Source organism: Sus scrofa, chromosome 17, assembly GCF_000003025.6.
Source record: "Sus scrofa isolate TJ Tabasco breed Duroc chromosome 17, Sscrofa11.1, whole genome shotgun sequence".
Lineage (NCBI taxonomy): Eukaryota > Metazoa > Chordata > Mammalia > Artiodactyla > Suidae > Sus > Sus scrofa.
Window position 1 is genome coordinate 46014765 of NC_010459.5, and position 19956 is coordinate 46034720.

At 46.3% G+C, this 19956-nt stretch overlaps 1 long non-coding RNA gene across 3 annotated transcripts in view; it reads right to left on the bottom strand.

Moving 5' to 3' along the window:
* Window positions 1-19956, bottom strand: part of LOC100520338 — a 159956-nt gene that overhangs the window by 55806 nt on the left and 84194 nt on the right. The window lies entirely within an intron of this gene.

Here is a 19956-nt window from a genome sequence, read left to right on the forward strand (position 1 = left end):
CCTCACTTCTAGACCCCTACCTCCTGTCCTTTTGTCTTGTTTGCTCCCGGTGACCTAGCTCAGCCAATTGAGGGCTGTGCTTGCTTTTTGCTCTGGCCTTTCTCAACTTCTACAATCAATTCCTGTCTTGAGACACCATTCTGCTGAATTCACAGGAAGAGGTGAACTTTGTTCTGCTCTGAATATGGTTCAGGCATTCAGCTAATAATGAGTTTCAGGATCCTGTACCCTGCAGAAAGGACCCCCATGAAGGCACATAAGACCCTGTGTGGCTACGCTGCTGGGGTGGGGACTTCCAGCCACCAGTGCTTGAAACCCACCTCAGCTACCCACTTCCAGCTTCATTCGGGAGATCAGGCCCCACCCAGACCCTCAGGCCACTGTCCAGTGTGATGAGGAGTGAGGTCTGGGCACTATCACCTCACCCCTAGGACCCCAAGCACCTAGAAGTATTCCTAGAGTATGACCAGATCCGTGCTGTTTACCAGAACATCCCTGCCAGTAGCCTTATTAAATCCATTTTCCCTCCATTAGAAACTAGAAAGTGAGTCACAGCTGCCACTTTGGGAACCAGGGACAATAAGCCCACAGTCCAGATAGGGGATGAGAGAATCCACGAGCAAGACAGACACTAAAATTAGGATTCTGCTTCCTGGAGAAGCACAGAATGCTATCAGATCTTTGCCCTGATTTATCCAGTGGGAGGCCTGCTGGGAAATTTGAGCATGCTTTTGGTTTGGGATTTTTTTTTTTTTTCCTCCTTTAGCCAGAAGTCACTTTATCCTTGGCTTGGGGGAAATGGAGGTTGTGTAGGGAGCAAAGGAGGAGAGGCCTGGGAGGTTCTCATGGCCAGGGCTGCCACGGTCTGGGTAGCTGAAACAACAGAAATGTATTTTCTCCTTTCTGGAGGCTAGAAGTCTGAGGTTGAGTCTCAGCAGCCGTGATTTCTCCTGAGGCCTCTGTCTTGCTTGTAGGCGGTCGTCCTCTCCCTATATCCTCGCATCGTCTTCCCTCTGTGCTCGTGCGTATCTGTGTCCTGATTTCTTTTTTTTTCCTTTTCTTTCATTTTCTTCCTTTTTTTAGGGCTGCATTCGCGGCATATGGAAGTTCCCAGGCTAGGGGTTGAATCAAAGCAGCTGCTGAGGCCTACACCACACCCACAGCAACACCAGATCCAAGCGACCTACAATACAACTTACGGCAACTCCAGATCCTTAACCCACTGAGCAAGGCCAGGGGTCGAACCTGCGTCCTCACAGACGCTAAGTCATGTTCTTAACCTGCTGAGCCACAACAGGAACTCCCTGATCTCTTCTTACGACACAGTCCTACTGAATTAGGGTGCACCCATATGACCTCACTTTACCTTAATCACCTCTTTGAAGATGGCATCTCCAAACCCAGTCACACTCTGAGGTCCTGGGGTCTAGGACTTCAACATATAAACTTTGGGTGGGAGAAATCCAATTCAGCCCATACCAGACCCACTCCCTTGCAGTGAGGGAGGGTCTTGAGGGTTGGCAAGCTCAGTGTGCCTCTAGGGCGAGGCTTTATTTCATAGGCGATCAACTAGCCCCACTTTGGGAGGAGAGAGTCAGAAGAGGGCTTCTATGTGAGATGGCCTCAAGAAGGCAGGGGAATATCCTATGATAAATCAGAATGGAAAAGGATGTTTTAAAAAAGAAGGTAAAAAAGAAGGTATGTCTATGTATAACTGAATCAATTCCTGTGCAGCAGAAATGAACACAACACTGTAAGTCAATTATATTTCAATTAATTTTTTTAAGATTTTTTTTAAAGAAAGAGGGAGCAGCACCCCTGAGAAGGAATCCAGGGAGAGGGGAAGAGGAGGGGACACTGGATGGAGGAGGGAGGAGATCCGGCCACCAGGTTTGAACACGGATGTGAATAATTTCCTCGTGCCTAGGGAGGATGGGTGGACTGTGAAGGCGCTTACAAGATAATAGGGGACATTCAGCTTTAAGAAGGGACTGGATCTTTGCCTGCAGAAGGGTAGCCAGTGTGCCCCAGAGGCTAGAACCAGGACCTGTGGGTATAAACCAAAGAGGGGCACGTTTCAACTGCAGGAAAATCAGAACATTCTAGGCATTGAAATATTCAACCTTGGGGTAATCTGCTATGACAGGTAGTGAGCACCCTTCACTCAGAACATTTCATTCAAGCTGGGAGATGATCATGGTGCTTGGAGAATAGTTCCTGCAATTCTTAAATTTTGTGATGGATCAAATAAGAGGGTTGGACTAAATAATTTAACTCAAAGCCTCCCCTTGTGGTCCTGTAGCCTTCCCTAACTCTTACCAGCCTCTGTCTTTCAGACTAGATGAATTGTAAGGAGAGCAGCTAATGACACATAATTCTGGCGTGGAATTCATAATGTCCACCCCAAATGTCCGAGCTGCCATATATTTATAGTAGCTACCACTATACATGAACGGATCTTCATAAGCACGCACGCACACACACACACACACACACACACATCAGAGCAAAAGGATAGTTTATCTAAAAATTGTTAAAGAACCTCTGAACTCTGTCAAGAAACTAAGCTTTTAGTTTAGAAAATTTAGCTCTGCATCTCTTGGGTCAGGAATTCGACATTGTTCCAGAAAGATGTGGTAGGAAGAATAATGATTCCTGCCACCTCCACGACCCCAAATGAATTCCAAATCCCAATCCCTAGCACTCAAGAACGTGGTTTTGTTCTATTTCGGTGAAATTCACATAACATAAAATTAATTGTTTAAGGAGTTCTCCTGGGGCACAGTGGGTTAAGGATCCCGTGTAGTCTCTGCTATGGCTCAGGTCGCTGCTATGGCATGTGTTCGATCCTGTGAAGGTTCCTGGCCTGGGAAACTTCACATGCCACAGGCTTGGCCAAAAGAAAGAAAGAAAGAAAAAAGAAAAACTTGGAGTTCCCATTGTGGTTCAGTGGTAATGAACAACTAGTATCCATGAGGATGTGGGTTCAATGCCTGACCTCACTCAGTGGGTTAAGGAGCCAGTGTTGCTGTGAGCTGTGGTGCAGGCCAGCAGCTGCAGCTCCAATTTGACCCCTAGCCTGGGAACTTCTATATGCCATACATGAGGGCCTAAAAAAAAAACAAAAATGGAAAAAAAAAAAAACAACTATTTTAAAACGTACCATTCAGCAACATTCAGAGTATTCATGATCTTGTGTGACTGCCACTTCTATCTAGTCTCAAAACCAGTTCATCATCCCAAGAGGAAACGTCATATGCATTAAGCAGACCTTCTGCCTCCCTGTCCCCAGGCCCTGCCCACCCCTACTCTACTTTCAGTCTGTCTCTGTGAATTTACCTCTTCTGGATATTCCATATAACAGAATCATACAATACGTGACCTTTTGTGTCTGGCTCCTTTCACTCAGCATCATGTTTCTGAGGTCCATCTGTGTTGTGGCAGGGATCAGTACTTCATTCCTTTATATGGCTGAATGATAGCTCTTTGTGCATAAATTTTGAAGAAGATGCTTCTCATTTTCCCTTTGCACTGGGCTCTGAAATCCCAAAGCTGGCCTGAGCTGGCTCTGACCAGGTGTGGGAGCTGGTCACACTCAATGGGACCCTCCACCACGCAGCCAAAATGATCTTCCCCAGGTGAAGCCTGATGTGCCATCTCCCTGCATGAAATCCTCCCACGCCTGGCACGCCTCAGTCTCCACCGGGTCTCGGCCCCTTAGGCTCCGGCTCCGGCTCTCTGAAGGGGCCAGGCTTGGTGACTTGCCCCATATTCGTCCAGACCCCCTCTCGGCTGGGAAGGCCCTCCCTCCGCTGCCCCCACCTCCTCTCTCAAATTGATCCAAATACTGTAACTCTGTGATTCTGAGGTTCTCGCGCTCAAAAAATGAGGCAAAAGCGGTGAAAGGGATGTGAGATCAGTGGTGACAAAGATGCAATTTACTTCAAGGCTGACCTTCCAGGAAGACTGGCTGAGAAATTGATGAGTCCTTTTAAGCTTTCACACGGACACTTTGGGGGAATCATAGAGCTTACTTAGGAAGGAACTTATGTAACCAATGAGATATAAATAAGCACATTAAAGTATTCCGGCCTCAGTCCAGCTTAACAGCCACAAAACTAATTGTTAGAGATTGGAAGGGTCCGAAATAAATATGGCTGGGGCGGCACTTGAGATCATGTAAGGAACTTGGCCAGAGGAGTCAGAATAAATGCAGGGATGCTGAGAGGATGCCTCCACATGGCCAAGGGGTAGTTTTTATTTTGGTCATGGCATTCTCTACTTTTTCACATCAACCATCATTAAAGAGTAGCCAACACCTTGGTTCTAAGAGTAAGGAAGGTGAGTTGGTAGGTTGTAGGGAGTGGGGGGCAGACACTGAAAACCCTGGGGTCCAGAAATCAGCCATCTGGCTTGTCCTGTCAGTGGCCAATGCTACAGTCAGAGGCCGTGACCGTGAACAGAGGTGTCACATGTCAGCCTTTGTGGCTGGGCCCAAAGTATAGGCTGGATCCCCTACCTGTCGAACCCAGCACCTGCCACCACAGTCCTCCCCTCCTCCCCCACCTGGCCCTGGATCACCACCTCCAAGGTCTCACACACTGGGGCAGCCCTCTCCTATCTCATTCTTTCCCCCCGCCCCACAGATTCCTTCGGGCCATCCTTCAAATGTGCTCAACTCCCCACCTGGACAAAAGCCACTGGCCTTGGCTCTGCCTCTCTCCCAAACCACCCCCTCCTCTCATTCCTTCCACCTGCCACCAAACATCCACACCTGCTGTCTGTCCTTCCTCACCCCCCACCAGGCTCCAGGCCAGTCCACCCTCCCCTAAAGGTATCTCCGGCCCACACAGGCAGCCCTCCCCTATTTCACGCCTTCCACCTCTATGAGCGGAAGGTTTCTCCATCTATAGAAAAGGTGGGTTTGGATCAGCTAATCCCTGAGGTTCTTCGCTCCTGGTTCTAAAACAAAAATGCAGCACACAAAACCACTTATACTTTGTTCCGAGTATCTAAGTGCTTCCCATGGAAAACCCAGGAATAGCCAGCGAGGATCCCAGGGGAAACAGTGGGCGTGTTCTCTCTTAAGCTTTTTTTCTCTTTGTTTCCAATGTATTTCACCATCTCATGAACAAAAATAGCCTGGTTTGATTCCCTAAGGGAAAAATTGAAAGGAAGCTGAGAGTCAAATTAGTGTCCACTCTCAGAAAAATCAAAAGTAAAAGCAAAATAAAGGCACAACAACAACAATAAACTGTAAGAGACATCAGACCCACAGACTGACCAGAGACCCTAGGTCTCCACAGCCAGGGATCCATATGGGGCCAGAGAGACTAGGGAAGTTGAGGCAGGAAGAAAGGTTTGCCCAAGGTTCCCTGTAGGGTCCTGCTCGCAGGTGGCATGAACCATGGAGCTTTAGAGCAACACTGACACATCAATTCAGATGAGACATACAGCCATTCACTTCTCACTTGGTTTATCAGTTCACAGAGTTCACCTGCCAATGGGCAGAGTAATCCTCAAAATGTAAAATGTGTGAGTCCTTATATTTGGGGAAGTGGTCAGTTCATCTTTGTCTCTTGCTTGGTCCTTGGGGCAGCACTGATGTAGGTCTGGCCTTGCTGGGAGGAAGAAGAGGGATGGAGTAGTACATCTTAGGATCCCTGGACTAGGACCCCAGCTGTCACCTCTGGACAGTGGGCCAGGGAATGGGCAATGAGGAAAGGGACTTTCACTTCCGTACTTTTGTCACTTTTTGTCACATAATTAATTTGACTCTTCTTCAATCAGCATACCCGGATGGCTCAGGTGTTTTGTTTTTCTTTTTACAGCCACACCTGCAGCATATGGAAATTCCTGGGCTAGGGGTTGCATGGAAGCTGCAGCTAAACGGCCTATACCACAGCCACAGCAATGCCAGATCCAAGCCGCATTTGAGAACCATCCCGCAGTTTGCAGCAATATCAGATCCTTAACCCAGTGAGCGAGGTCAGGAATTGAACACACATCCTCATGGACATTATGTTGGGTTCTTGCTGAGCCACACAGGAACTTCTGTTTTGTTTTGTTAACACGCATAGAGATGACTGAAGTTTTATTCCACGTGTAGTTAAAAAAAAAAAAAAAAAACAGCTCTAGAAGGGCAAATTACCTGGTCAGTCATCCCCAGGGGGTTAAACTATTATCCACAGCATGGTCTTCAAACTATGGCACGCAAGCCAGATCCAGCCAGCCATTCGTTTTAGTAAGGTCTGCAAGCTCAGAATGCTCTTTATATTTTTTCGTGATTTTTTTATTTTGAATCAAAAGACTATTTGGTGACATGTGAAAATTATATGCAATTCAAATGTCAGTGTTCATAAATAAAGTTTTATTGGAGCAGAGCCATGTGCATTCAAGGCTTTTACACTGTACAGCTGCACAGCCCACAAAGCCAAAAACGCTGACCAGCCCTTTACAGAGTTTGTCCCCCAGAGTGCTACGCTCTTGCATCCTGTTGTCCCAAGCTTTAAAGAGTTATGAATATATTAAAAACTGAAATTTTAATCAAACGTCTGTGGAACCGTGAATATATTCTTGAGAAACATTATTTGAAAACATACTTCAGGACTTTATAATGTGGGGTTTTTTTTCTCTTTTAAAATTTTTCACTATGTAAAACTGTAAACATAGTCAACAGTACACGGAAGAGTAAAACCAATGAAGAGCCCCCACATACCCACCACCCGGCTTCAACAGTGATCGTTCCACAGCTCATCTGGTTTCCACGATACCCTACGCATGTCCCCCTTCTGCATTATTTTGAAACAAATCCCAAACAGTATAAATTTCATCTGTAAATATGTTGGAACACACAGGGTTTTAAAATAAAATTTTACACCTGGGGAGACTGTGACACACTGTATGTAATGAGTTTGCAGCTAAAGAGGCATAAGCCTGTGGGGGGGGGGAGACACACTTGAAAACTGATTGAAAAACACATGCCAGGATGTCATCTTCCAATCAAAACTCTGTGCTGGGTGACAGCCACCAGCCAGGATAGGGCAGCCCTTCACTCCCCCGCTTATTATGATCAAGGAAAAGGAGCTGGATGGAGCAAGGAACAAGGAAGGGGGCTTTCTGACATAATTCCAGAAGGGGAAGGAGACAGACACATTTTCAGTTGAATGAGTTTCTAAAATCTACAGCGAGTTCTGGCCTAAGATTCATGCTGGCAGTGGATGAGGTCTGATTCTTCTTTCCTTTAACAGCCAATGTCAATAAGAAGAAAGGAGAAGCAAGCTGCCTCCATGCGTTCAGACCCCCTCTTTGGTTTTCCTCCCCTCTGCCACCCCAAGAACCCAAAGGTCACCCCCTGCCAGTTCCCCTAACCACAGGGGAAATAAGCAAGAAGGAGAAGAGCCAGGTCAGAGGTCAGAGTGGAGGAAGGGGGAGACCTTAACAGGGGAGACAGAGGTGTAGGAGGAGAAAGGAAGCTTCCCTGGAGGTCAGGGGCAGCTGGTCGGTGCAGCCTACGTGCATGGGGACAAGCTGGCTAGATTAGGGAGGTCACGCTCGGATGGCCAGCTTTATACGTCACCGTGGCCTGGCTGTAGGACCTCGTTTATGCAATCAAACTCTAAGTATTGCTACGGAAGTATCTGGTGGATGTGGTGACCACCTGCAATCAGTTGACTTTAAGTAAAGGAGATTATCCACCATGATGTGCGTGGGTCTCGTGCAATCAATTGAAAGGCCTTAAGCGCAAAACCGAGGTTTCTCCAAAGAGAAAGAAATTCTGCCTCAAGACTGCAGCATCAGCTCCTCCCTGAGAGTTTCCAGCCTGCTGGCCTGCCCTGCAAACTTCAGATTTGCCAGCCCCCACAATCACTTGAAATAAATGTATACACACACACACACACACACATATACAAACACATGGGGGGGTAGGGTAAGGTATAGATACTGATACAGATATTTATATGATGATGTTTCTGTTTCTCTGGAGAACCCTGACTCACATACATGCTTAATAGTTCTCTCCCCCGACTCTATACATGAGTGATGGTAATAAGAAATACTTAACAGTTCCTGAGTGTTTACTATGTACCAGGCACTGTTCCAAGTGCTCTGCCTATGTTTACCCCTTTAATCCTCATAATAACCCCATACGGGTGAATCCCATTTTACAGATAAGAAAACTGAGGCCCAGGAAGAGTGTTTTATGGGAACATTGTTAGCCTGCTGCAAAGAGCTGATGGACCTGGAAGCAATGGTGAGGAAAGCCTGCATTCCTTCCTTGAAGGCTTATCTGAGATAGAGTCCCGTTCACTCTACCTGAGACAAGAGAGGATGCCTGCTTGGAAAGGGGCTGGACAGGAGGAAAAACACCAAAATCTCAAATAGATTGCACGCAGTCTCTGATTCTACTCTAGCAGCATCCACGAAGCACAAAGTAATCTCAGTGAATTATCCCATCATGCTTCTGTGATACCACAGGGAGCATTTTAATACAGGAAACCTTTCCATCTTCTCATTTATACTCTCCCTCCAATTTTATCTTGTTTATGCTGCATTTGAGGAGTTACTAATTCAGTCAAAGGTACCTGAATCAAGCCCTGTTGCTGGGGGAGAGGGAGAGAGAAGCAGCTGAAGATGTCCTTAGAAGCTGGGAAGGGGAAGGAGCGGGGAAGATCCCGAAAGAAGCTTTGTTGGAGGAACCACATCAGGTGGAGCCCTGAGAACCCGTGGTCTCTCACCAACTCTCATCCAGATGGATTCTCAGCTCCAGATCCAACGTGGAGACCGAGCCATGCCTGTGGATGTTTCCCAAGAAGACTCTGGTGGGGTGGGGGTGGGATTTTCCTCCCTCTTCTCTTTGAAAACATTTGACGGCTTTGCCATCAACCCCAAACAGCGTGACAATGTGCTGAAGTGCGTTGAAATGCTGGGACCTGAGGCATGGAGAGCTTCACAAGAAGGATTCCTTCAGCAGGGCTGGGCTGCTGGGAAGAGGTTCTGGGGGCTCTCTGAATAATGAGGCCTGTTTGCTGGAGAACCTCTAGAATCCATTGGAGATTCCAATTAGAGGAGCTGGATGTCTTGGGACAGAAGGAATTTGCTTTTCTAGAGTGGAAGCCTCATAGAAACACACCTTCTTTTAGCCCTTGAGAAAAGTCTGCACACGGCCTGGGGAAACAGGGGGAAGCCCAGCACGACATGTGCCATGGTGACAGAGCCAGGCACGCAGAGGGTCCTGTGTGGGTGAGCTCACGCACCGGGAGTGAGTTAGTGAGCTTTCTGCTGCCCCCGACTAAGTTCTCACATTGCCCCCAGGCCAGCAGGACCAGGGAAACCTGAAAGCAACATCTTGGCAGCCATCCTCTTCAACCATCTCCTTTCTTCTGTTCCTTCCACCTGAGACTTCCCTTTCTTTGACTTGACTTGAACAGCCCACTGGATGTGTCCCCGTCACAGGGATGCAAGACCACCTCCTAGCAAGAGGATGTCCTCTGAGGAACAGAGAGCTCTCTGAGAAGGAGTCCAACCCAGGGAAGGTGTCCGATGATTCAGTCCTGTCCATTGGTGACTCCCTCCCCCTCCCCTTCCTCCTCACCCATCACCCTCCCCCAACATTCACAGGGCGTTTAGGTCCCACTCTGGGTGCTGGAGAAACAGGAATGACCAAGACCAACCTGGGCCGGGACCTTCTAGTGATTCCATCCATTCATTTGGTCATGCAACAAAAACAGACTGAGCAGCTACTATGCGCTGGGCACTGTTCCAGGTGTTGGGGATACAGAAGTGAACAAATAGAACAACAATCCCTGCCCCCGGTGATAAAACACTAAATAAGTCATTACACAGATTATTAATGACATGCCTAGCTGCTACGGTGGAAGAGTTCAGGACGTTAAAAAAGCACAAAGCAGAAGAAATCTAACCTGGTCATTCTCAAGGGACTGCGTTAATTTAGGCTTCATGGGAGAAGGGGAATTGCAGGGAGAAGGGCTGGTTAAGGAAGTGCATTTCTGGAAGAGATTGAGGAGGTAGAAAAAAGGCTAATTCAGATCTGAAAAAAGACAAATGTGAGGGCACACAGGAAGGGAAGCTGCAGTAAAACCAAAGGACAGACAAGGCTCAACTCTGCAGGGCCTCGTGACTAAAGATCTGGTTCTTTACCCTGAAAGTCAGGGGGAGACAACAGAAGAGTTTGAAACAGGGAGTTCCCTTCATGGCTCAGCGGTTAACAAACCCAGCTAGGATCCATGAGGATGCAGGTTTGATCCCTGGCCTCGCTCAGTGGGTTAAGGATCCAGTGTTGCCACGAGCTGTGGTGTAGGTCACAGACGAGGTTTGGATCCCGAGTGGCTGTGGCTGTGACTGTGGCTGGCAGCTGAAGCTCTGATTCAACCCCTAGCCTGGGAAATCCCATATGCTGCAGGTGCAACCATAAAAAAAATAAATTAAAAAAAAAAAAGAAAGTTTTAAACAGAGGAGAGACACAATCAGATGTGCGCTTATAAAACATACTGGTGGCTGGCTGGGCAGAGAAAAAATAGCAGGGGCATCAGAGTGAAAGCAGAAAGGCAGGTTAGTGAAACCAAAGGAAGTTATCATTTACATCCCTTAAATTATAACTTAATAAGTAACATTCTATAACCTGCTTTCCCTGGCTAAGCTCCTTTCCATTGTTCTTGCAAATTACATACCCTCCCAGGTTCTCACAGCTTAGACAATACATCACAAGACTCCTTTATCTGCTCCTTATAGATAACACCCCTGATGAACAAGTCACTATAGGGACTGTTGCTTAAGTTGTTTTTCAGGAACATGGGGCTAGTTCAAATCAGTCGAGACCACTGACCATTCAACTGGGTCTGTGCAAGCATCCGATGAATGACGTTTTTGTGGTGCCCAAAACTCCACCCTCAGATCATGCTCACGCCACTGCTTTCTAGACAGACGTCCCCTGAAGAAGCTCCTCTGCTGCAAACCTCAGCATCGCAGTGTTTGGCTCGCTGCATGTCGGGCAAACAAACCCGGTCCAGGAACATTAAGAGCTACTGCAGGAAGCAGTTGAGGTTTAGGTTACAGTGAAGGCCATGAATTTGGAGGGAAAAGATAGGCGGAGAGAAATTTGGGAGGTAGGCTCCACTGGGGAGGAAGCTAACTGTGTGCGTTTGCTAGGTAATAAAGTACCACAGACTGGGTGCTTCAACAGCAAAGTTTTATCCTCTCACAGTTCAGGAGGCTAGAAGTCCAAAATCAAGGGCTGGTCTCTGGGGTGGTGAGGAAGGAATCTGCTCCAGGCCTCCTTCCTTGGCTTGTAGACAACTGCCTTCATTTTCACATGGTTTGCTCCTGAATGCGTGTCTGTCTCCAAATTTTCCCGTTTACGAAGGACACCAGTTATGCTGGATTACAGCCCACCCTAGTGACCCCATTTTAACTAGGTTACCTCTGTCAAGACCCTGTCCCAAGTAAGGTCACATTCTGAGGTCCTGGGGGCTATAGGACTTCAACATGAATTGGGGGGGGGGGGACACAATCAGCGATAATACTAGGAAAAGCTCATTGGGGAGTGAGAAGATGTAATGGCCTTTCATGATGTCAACAGACTCCAGTTAAACAACTCCTCTGGTATCCTATTCAGATGATTAGACCCTTGTCTGATTGTTTCTTTGCCCAAGACCATGCTTTACAGAGAGAGGACCATGTGGGTCTGAGAGGCCCAGTTTCCAGGGATGAAAATCCAACCCCCACAGACTTTCCTGCCAGATATTTTAGCCATGGTGGGGGACCAAAAGGCCTGAGCCAGCTACAATCATGAGCCAGTGGAACCTAAGTAGGGCCCTGGGGAAAACTGAGAAGGGAGCACAGTGGGTTATCCATTTTCCAAAAGTGTCTGGAACTTTATCTACAGCATTCCTGTCTCCTCTCAGAGGTCCCCAAATCTGACTCTTGGTTAAAACACAGATTCCTGGGCTCCATCCTGGGGGGTGCTGCAGTGAAACCCCAGACCCCTGTTTTTATCATGTGTCCAGGAGACTCTGATCTCCAGTGGCCTCTGGAAGCTGCTTCTACAGAGGTGCTTTCTTCTGCTGGGCCTAAATATAAACATGTACTCTGGGATCTGTGGGATCCAGTGGTGCTGGTCTGTGGGGAACTGGCACAATTCCTTAGCCCTTGATTATCCCACTAAATTGTCTCAAGGCGGATTCTGATTTCCACGTCTATTCCTGCTTCTCAACTCTGATTACTTCAGCATGTGCCTTTCAACTGCCCGCCCCACTCTTTTCTTTCTTCAAGAACAGACTCCAACTTCGATTTTTTAAAAAATATATAAAATATAGAGGAGCTCCCATCGTGGCTCAGTGGAAATGAAACTGACTAGCATCCAGGAAGACACAGGTTCAATCCCTGGCCTCGCTCAGTGGGTTAAGGATCTGGAGTTGCCATAAGCTGCGGTGTAGGTCACAGACGCACCTCAGATCTGGCGTTGCTGTGGCTATAGCATAGGCTGTTGGCTACAGCTCCAATTCGATCCCTAGCCTGGGAACCTCCATATGCCGCAGGTGCAGCCCTAAAAAGACAAAAGACAAATTATATATATATATATATATATATATATATATATATATATATATATGTATAGAGAGAGAGAGAGAGAGAGACCAGCTATTTCCTGCGCTCTGGAAGCTTTGTGCTTCCTATCTTGGGGACAGGTTTAGGGAAAGATTTTATTTCCTGCTTTTGATTCCTTTAAGTCAACAGTGACAGCCTTACATGACATTTTTTTTTCCTTACATGACATTTTGATATAGCCATTTAATGTAGGTAGAAATGGCCATGGATGAGTTACTCAAATACCAATTTGGATTAGCCCCCTGGCTGATGCTGTTGGTTCTCTGCCTACAGACCTCCACACCCCGAGGGCAAACCTTAGACTCATCAATGCCAACAGGTATGAGGGTGAGCTGGGCCAGTGTGCAGGAAAGTGCCAAAGAGTTCATACACAGAGGCAGCCCTCAACCAATGGAAAGACCAGGAATTGGTAGATAAACAACCAACTTCTTTGTTTCCCCAATGGGATAATTTCAATGCCTGTTCTACACTGGAACCCAGAGCTCCCCAGCTGAATGAGCTCTGGTTGCCCGCAATGGGGACCTGCCCAATAGCACACCCTTATTAGCCTCCTTCCCTCCCCTCCTCACTTCCTCCATCCCTTACTTAACAGGTGTTTCCGGGGATCTCCTCCCAAGGAAACAATGTGTACTCATATCCTATCTCAGCACTGCATCAAAAGGAACTCAAAACAAGACAGGCACTGTTCTAAACTGTTTTTCTCTGCTAGATCACAACTCTTATTAAAGAACTCAAACCTAAGTCTATCTTATATTCCGAATTTTATTACAGGATATTTAGGGCGCAACCTGGTAGGCATAGAAGGTCTTTTCTGGGCATGCTAAATCCAGTCCTGCAATTCAGAGAGTGCGCCTCAGAGACTTTGGATCAAATTGGGCTTGAAGTTCAAATAAATTATCGGTGTCTGCAAGCCCATTTCAATCAATAAAAACCAAAACAGAGTTTCTGGAGGTAGGATTATAAAATGATGCAGCCGCTTTGGAAAACAGTTTGGCGGTGTCTCCAAAAATGTTGCACAGAGTTACCATATGATCCAGCAGTTCCACTCGGTCTATACCCAGAAGAATTGAAAATATATATCCATAAGATCCTTGTACATGAATGTTCATTGCAGCAGTATTCCTAATAGCCAAAAAAGGGGAATCAACCCAAATATCCAGCAACTCAACCGATGACTAGACAATATGTGGCATATCCATACAATGGAATATCATTCATCCATAAAAAGAAATATAAATACATACAATGACATGGACGGACCTTGAAAATATTAGGCCAAGTGAAAGAAGCCAGTCACAGAAGGCCACATATACAATTCCATTTATATGAAATGTCCCGAATAGAAAGATTCACAGAGGAGTTCCCGTCGTGGCACAGTGGTTAACAAATCCGACTAGGAACCATGAGGTTGCGGGTTCGGTCCCTGCCCTTGCTCAGTGGGTTAAGGATCTGGCGTTGCCGTGAGCTGTGGTGTAGGTTGCAGACGCGGCTCGGATCCAGCGTTGCTGTGGCTCTGGCGTAGGCCGGTGGCTACAGCTCCGATTCAACCCCTAGCCTGGGAACCTCCATATGCCGTGGGAGTGGCCCAAGAAATGGCAAAAAAGACAAAAAAAAAAAAAAAAAAAAAAAGAAAGATTCACAGAGACAGAAAGTAGATTAGTGGTTGCCAGGGATGTATGAGAAGTGACTGCTAACAGGTATGGGGTTTCTTCGGGAGGTGATGAAAATGTTCTAAAGTTAGGTACGTGATGGTTACACAACAACCCCGTGAATATGCTAAAAACCATTAAACTATATTCTTTTACAAGGTGACTTTTATTATCTGTAAACTGTATCCAGTAAAGCTGTTACTTAAGAGAGACAGATTCTGAAGTCCTCTATGAACCTGTACCTCAAAATTTTTTACGACTTTCTGGTTTTCCTGAAATATCTGTTCAAAGCCATGTTTCAACCTCAGAAGAAAGTGAAGCTGAAAGTGTGGATGTGTCTTGGTGATGACAAAGCTGAATTCCAAGCAGAGGCTGGGCCTGTGAGCTTCAGTGGGCACAGCAGAAAGGATGTGAGCGGATCTGGCTCCTGATCCCAGTGTGGCCACCTGCTGGTTCTGGGACCTCAGCAGGTTATGCCTGAATACAGGGTTTTGAAAACATTAAATGAGGTTACATCTATATGAAAATCTGTCTCGCCCAGGCAGAAATAAGTCTTAGAGTAATATCTGAGGTGGGGGTGGGGGTAGGGAGTTGCTCACTCATTTGCTCATTCACAGCACAGTGGTGGACCAGCTGGTTCAGATATCCCTCTGTAACAAAGTCAGGGGGACTCTTTAACCCAGGAAATCTTAAGGTCATAAAATAGTTAGTTCAGTAATACATATGAATCTGTTTAAAACACAGAAACAGAAACAGACTCACAAACATAGAAAACTTATGGCTACCATTGGGGAAGCGGGGGGGGGGGCAGATAAATTAGGAATATGGGATTAACAGATACACACTAGTGTAAATAAAACAGATAAATAACAAGGACCTACTGTATAACATAAGGAAGTATGTTCATATCTTATAATAACCTGTAATGGAGAAGAATCTGAAAAAATATACATATATAAAACTGAATCACTTTGCTATACACCTGAAACTAATACAATATTGTAAATTAACTATACTTCAATTAAAAAGAAAAGAGGAGTTCCCATCGTGGCTCAGCAGTAATGAACCCGACTAGGATCCATGAGGACACAGGTTCAATCCCTGACCTCGCTCAGTGGGTTAAGGCATTGTTGTGAGCTGTGGTGTAAGTTGCAGATGCGGCTTGAATCCTGCATTGCTGTGTCTGTGGTGTTGGCTGACAGCTACAGCTCTAATTCGACCCCTAGCCTGGGAACTTCCACAGACCATGGAAGCAAAAAGAAAAAAAAAAAAGAATTCATTCCAAAGGCCTGAAGTCATTCCCTGGGGTGAGGACAGAACACAGGTCACTACACAATTAATTTCAACATCATGATGTTTAACTAACAATAAAAATCTTGAACAAAGTCTCTAAAATGATCCACATGAAACAGAATTTCCCCTTGAAACAGAATTACAAGACAAAGTGGGCAGGGCCTTGAGGAACACCCAATCCCATTCAGTAGATGAAAGCTTGAGAAACTGAGGCTCAGAGAGAGAACTTGCCCAGGGACATCCACTTAGATGGCTGGGTCATTTGGAGGAAAAGTTATTCCATAGTCCCAGGTTTTTTCCCCAAACCCTGATTGGAATCAAAAATGATTTCTCCCCTAGCAATCCTTGACAAATTTTTTTTTTGGCAATTCTTAATAAAGGCACTTCTCTGGCATAAATGCTAAAATTGCCTAAATACGGCTAACGCTTGGATAATGCTGGTTAATCCCGGCTAAGGTTTGATACTCTAAAGCATCTTTTCCTATCAATAAACTTTTATGTAGGAAACTCTCATTTGCCTTGTGTTTCTTATGGAAATGTGATTTGTACATACATCCTCCCTGCATAAATATTTAGCCCATCATTGTGCTACATGAATTCCCTGCAAATTAGGTGGAAATCAGGCTCAGCTGACAGCAGCATCTATACTCATCCAGGGGAAAATCATTATTATTTAGAACTTATTAAGCCTCAGCAGTTAGTACTGGATGGGCCTGGGAACATCAATAAATACTGAGCACAGATATAAGCCAAATGCTTGAGCTAAGATTGCTCTTGTAATTTCTACCTGCCAAGCGGCAGCAAAAGGTTGAAGGAAGAAAATGGGTTGCAACTTGGTTCTGACAACTGCAAACTGTTGCAACAGGAGCAAACCACTAAATCCCTCCTCATCTATAAGCTGGGTCTAACCATACCTATCTCACGGCGGGGGAGGGGGGGTCGTTATAAAGATTAAAGGAGATAATAACATGTAAAGTATTCAACACATCTTGGCACTCAGTACGTGGTCAATAGATAAGTCGTATCTAAAAAAACGAATGAGCCCCAAGTGGTGAGATGTGGAATTGTTAGTTCACAGGTTGGTTATAAGCCCTGAGTTAACAAACTTAACTTACTCCAGTCTCGACTAGGTTTTATTTGAAGGTTGCCGTTCACTCTGACAATAAGACATAAAACTAAGCAGAGGACTGGTTTCACCTAACATGGGATAAAAACCTACATGTTTATACAAATTGCATCATTAGACTTTGGATCCAACGCTGTCCGTGTCCTACAGCCCTTGGACATTTCCTTGTGCCCCAGCAACTTCCATCTCTCATATCTGTATCTCTGTGTGTAAAGGCTCTTGCTCCAGGAACTGTGGTGTGTAAATAGCCCAGCTCCCTCGCCTCCTGTGTGGGGTCTTTTTGAAGCATGTGTTTGCCCACAGGATGACACTCCGGTCAACCAACACGGATGCTGGCTCCATCACACACTTTGCTGGCTCCTCTCTCTCCCTGTTTCACTTCCTCACTGGTTTGACCTCTTCTTCCCAAATGAAATCTCTTCATTTGAATCTTGTCTCAGAGTCTGGGAGAACTCTGAAGGAGTTCAGGCCATGCCCCCCTAAAATATGCCGCTTTGGCATAATGATTCTTTCTAACTGAGGACACTTGAGAAACTGCAGATGCAAGAAGGGCTCTCTGACCTGCTCTTTTCTACTTAAAAACAGGCCATAAAAGTTCCCATGAGAAAAGCGCCCTCTCTGTACTGCAAAAACAAGAATATCTTTATCACCATAGATTTGGAACAGACATTGCAATGGTTCTGTACAAAACAAACTTACTAAAATAATCCTGTCTTCCACCAGTTCCCCCTCCAATATTCTCTCCTAGTCATTCCCCCACAATGTACTGCCCCTGGCCCAAACCCCCAAACCCCTTTGTCATCACTTCTTCATAAATTGATCATTTCTTTGTCTAAAAGGCATAAAAGTTTCTGCTCTGTTCTTCATTATCTTGTGAAAGCTTCATGCACATGTAAAAATGTAATAAAACTTGTTTGCTTTTCACCTGTTAGTTCATCTTATGTCAGTTTAATTAATTCTTAGGTCCAGCTAGAGAACCCAGGAGGATCGAGAATTTTTCCTCCCCTACCACTCAAACTAAGTCACACACATGCCAGGTTCTTAGGGCTGTGCCTGAAGCTCAGGATCAAACCAAGTGTAATGTGGGAGTAAAAATAGCTCCCGTTCCCTGAAGGTTGGCCCTCCTAAGCTCCAGCCCCATATACCTGACAGCACACTGCTCTTTAGTTCAACCTGCAAAAGCCATCTCCCCATCTGCCCCACACACACCTGGGAATAGCGCCATCTCCCACTCATTCTCGCAAGCCAGAAACCTGGACATCACCCTCATTTTCCCCTTTCCCTCCCCTGCCCTCTACCACTTCCAGCCGTTCACCAGGACCTGCCCATCTGACCTCCTAAATCTTCCCTGGGATCAATCACTTCTCTCCCATCCCCACAACCACAGAGCCAAGCAAGACCCCCACCATCTCTGGCCTCGAACCACTGGTGTAGCCTCCTAACTATTGTCTCCTGTTCCCCTAACCGCCAACTCCCCACCCCCAATACCACAGCCAGAGAAACCAGTCTTGGGAACTGCAAATCATAACAGCAACAATGAACACTCAGTGAATGCTGACTTTGTGCTAGGCACTGCTCTGACCTTATGCCTCCCCCACTTAAAATCCTCCACTTTCTGTGGCACTCAGGACAAAAACCCCCACCTCTTTGCTTAGGCCTCGAAGGCCCTGCATGAGCTGGGCCACGGCTCTTTCTCTATTTCCCCTGCTGGATGGAATTCTAAAGGGTCTCTTTCTGAACAATTGTGTGCCTCAGTTTTCTGCTTTTATTTCTGTGTGGAGAACTGATGTCAAAGATAAACACAGCCAGACATTGGCTAAAGCAATGAAAACAGATTTTATTCAGTAACTGATAGTGATGGAGGAGACACAGGTAGTTTTAGAAGTCCCATTAAAGGATCTAGATAGAGAGGGGAATCTGGGGGACTATGGGAGATCACTGTAAGTAAATAAACTGCTCAAAAAAGCCATCAGAACAAGGCAGCTTTGCTTCATTAGTGAGCCTAGAGAATCACCTCAGGTCTTTGTGGTGGGGATGGAATGAGGCCTGCATTCAGAGTCAGACCACGGGCAGGAGTTTGAGGACCACCCTTCTGCTGATTTGAATACACACCTTGCCTGATACTAAGGAGGAGCTACTGCTCCCAGAAAGGAAGAGGGGGGCTTTTCCAACCCCCACTCCCCTTGGAGGATAAAACTGTAGCCCACCGGATCCTCTGGGCAGAGCTTCCGTGCCTGCCCCCTTGCTTCTCTCACAAGCATCCTATCCTAACAAATCCATTTCTTGCCTGTCGCTTTGTCTCTTGCTGAATTCCTTCTGCGCAGAGTCATGAAGAACCTGAACCTCAGTGAGTCCAGACACAGGGTGAGTGATTCTAACTTAACACCATGGGTTTAAGTCCCAATCTGGGTTTAGGCTGGGTTCGAGTCCCAGCACATGAGTTCAAGTCCCAATCAGGGTTTAGGCTGGGTTCAAGTCCCGGCACCTGGGTTCAAGTCCTAATCTGTGTTCTGTCTGGCTAGGTTCAGGCTGTTAAAACTGTCAGTTTCATAACCACTGACAGTAGGGGACAGTGCTGAGCCCCATTCTGGCTTGTGCAGAGGTGACTTAAGATTTTAAAAGAAGAATGAGGGAAGAGGAAGGAGGAATGGCAGGGACTTTGTTCAAGACAGGAAAGTGAAAAATTACAAACAGCAGGAAGGGGTGGTTGGTCCACATGAAACCCATCTGGGTTTGCTCAATGGGACCTATCAAAGTTAAACTCCTACCCTCCCATGGAGACTGGGAAATGGGCCCTATCTTCAGGTGTTGGTGGGAACAAACAGTGAATCACTTCATTTGGCAGTCTTCTCAGTTTTCTCAGTTTTCTCAGGTAGGAATGTGGAGGCGACTAGGGTCATCCTAGGGTTGCAACCTTGAGCTGTTAGCAGCTATGCCAGTGTTTACTGAAGTCTGTATAGGCCAAAGTTCAATCCTACAAGAAGAAGGCTCAGGGGAGCTGGCCAGAGTTTGGTCAAGGACAGAATCTTTGTCCCTGACTTTGGATGTCCGTCAGTGCCAACTCCTCATCTCCACCCCAATCCCACCCATCATCTTCCCAGGCCTTCCTCCAACATCTCCTCCATCAAGAGGCAGCCCTACTCCTTGGGGCTCTCACTGGAACATGTGGGATGAGTATGAGATTAAGGAAGGTTCTATGTATCCCCTTTAACCATCCATAGGTTCTTTAGAGCAAGAACTGCTCCAGACCTCCCACAAGGC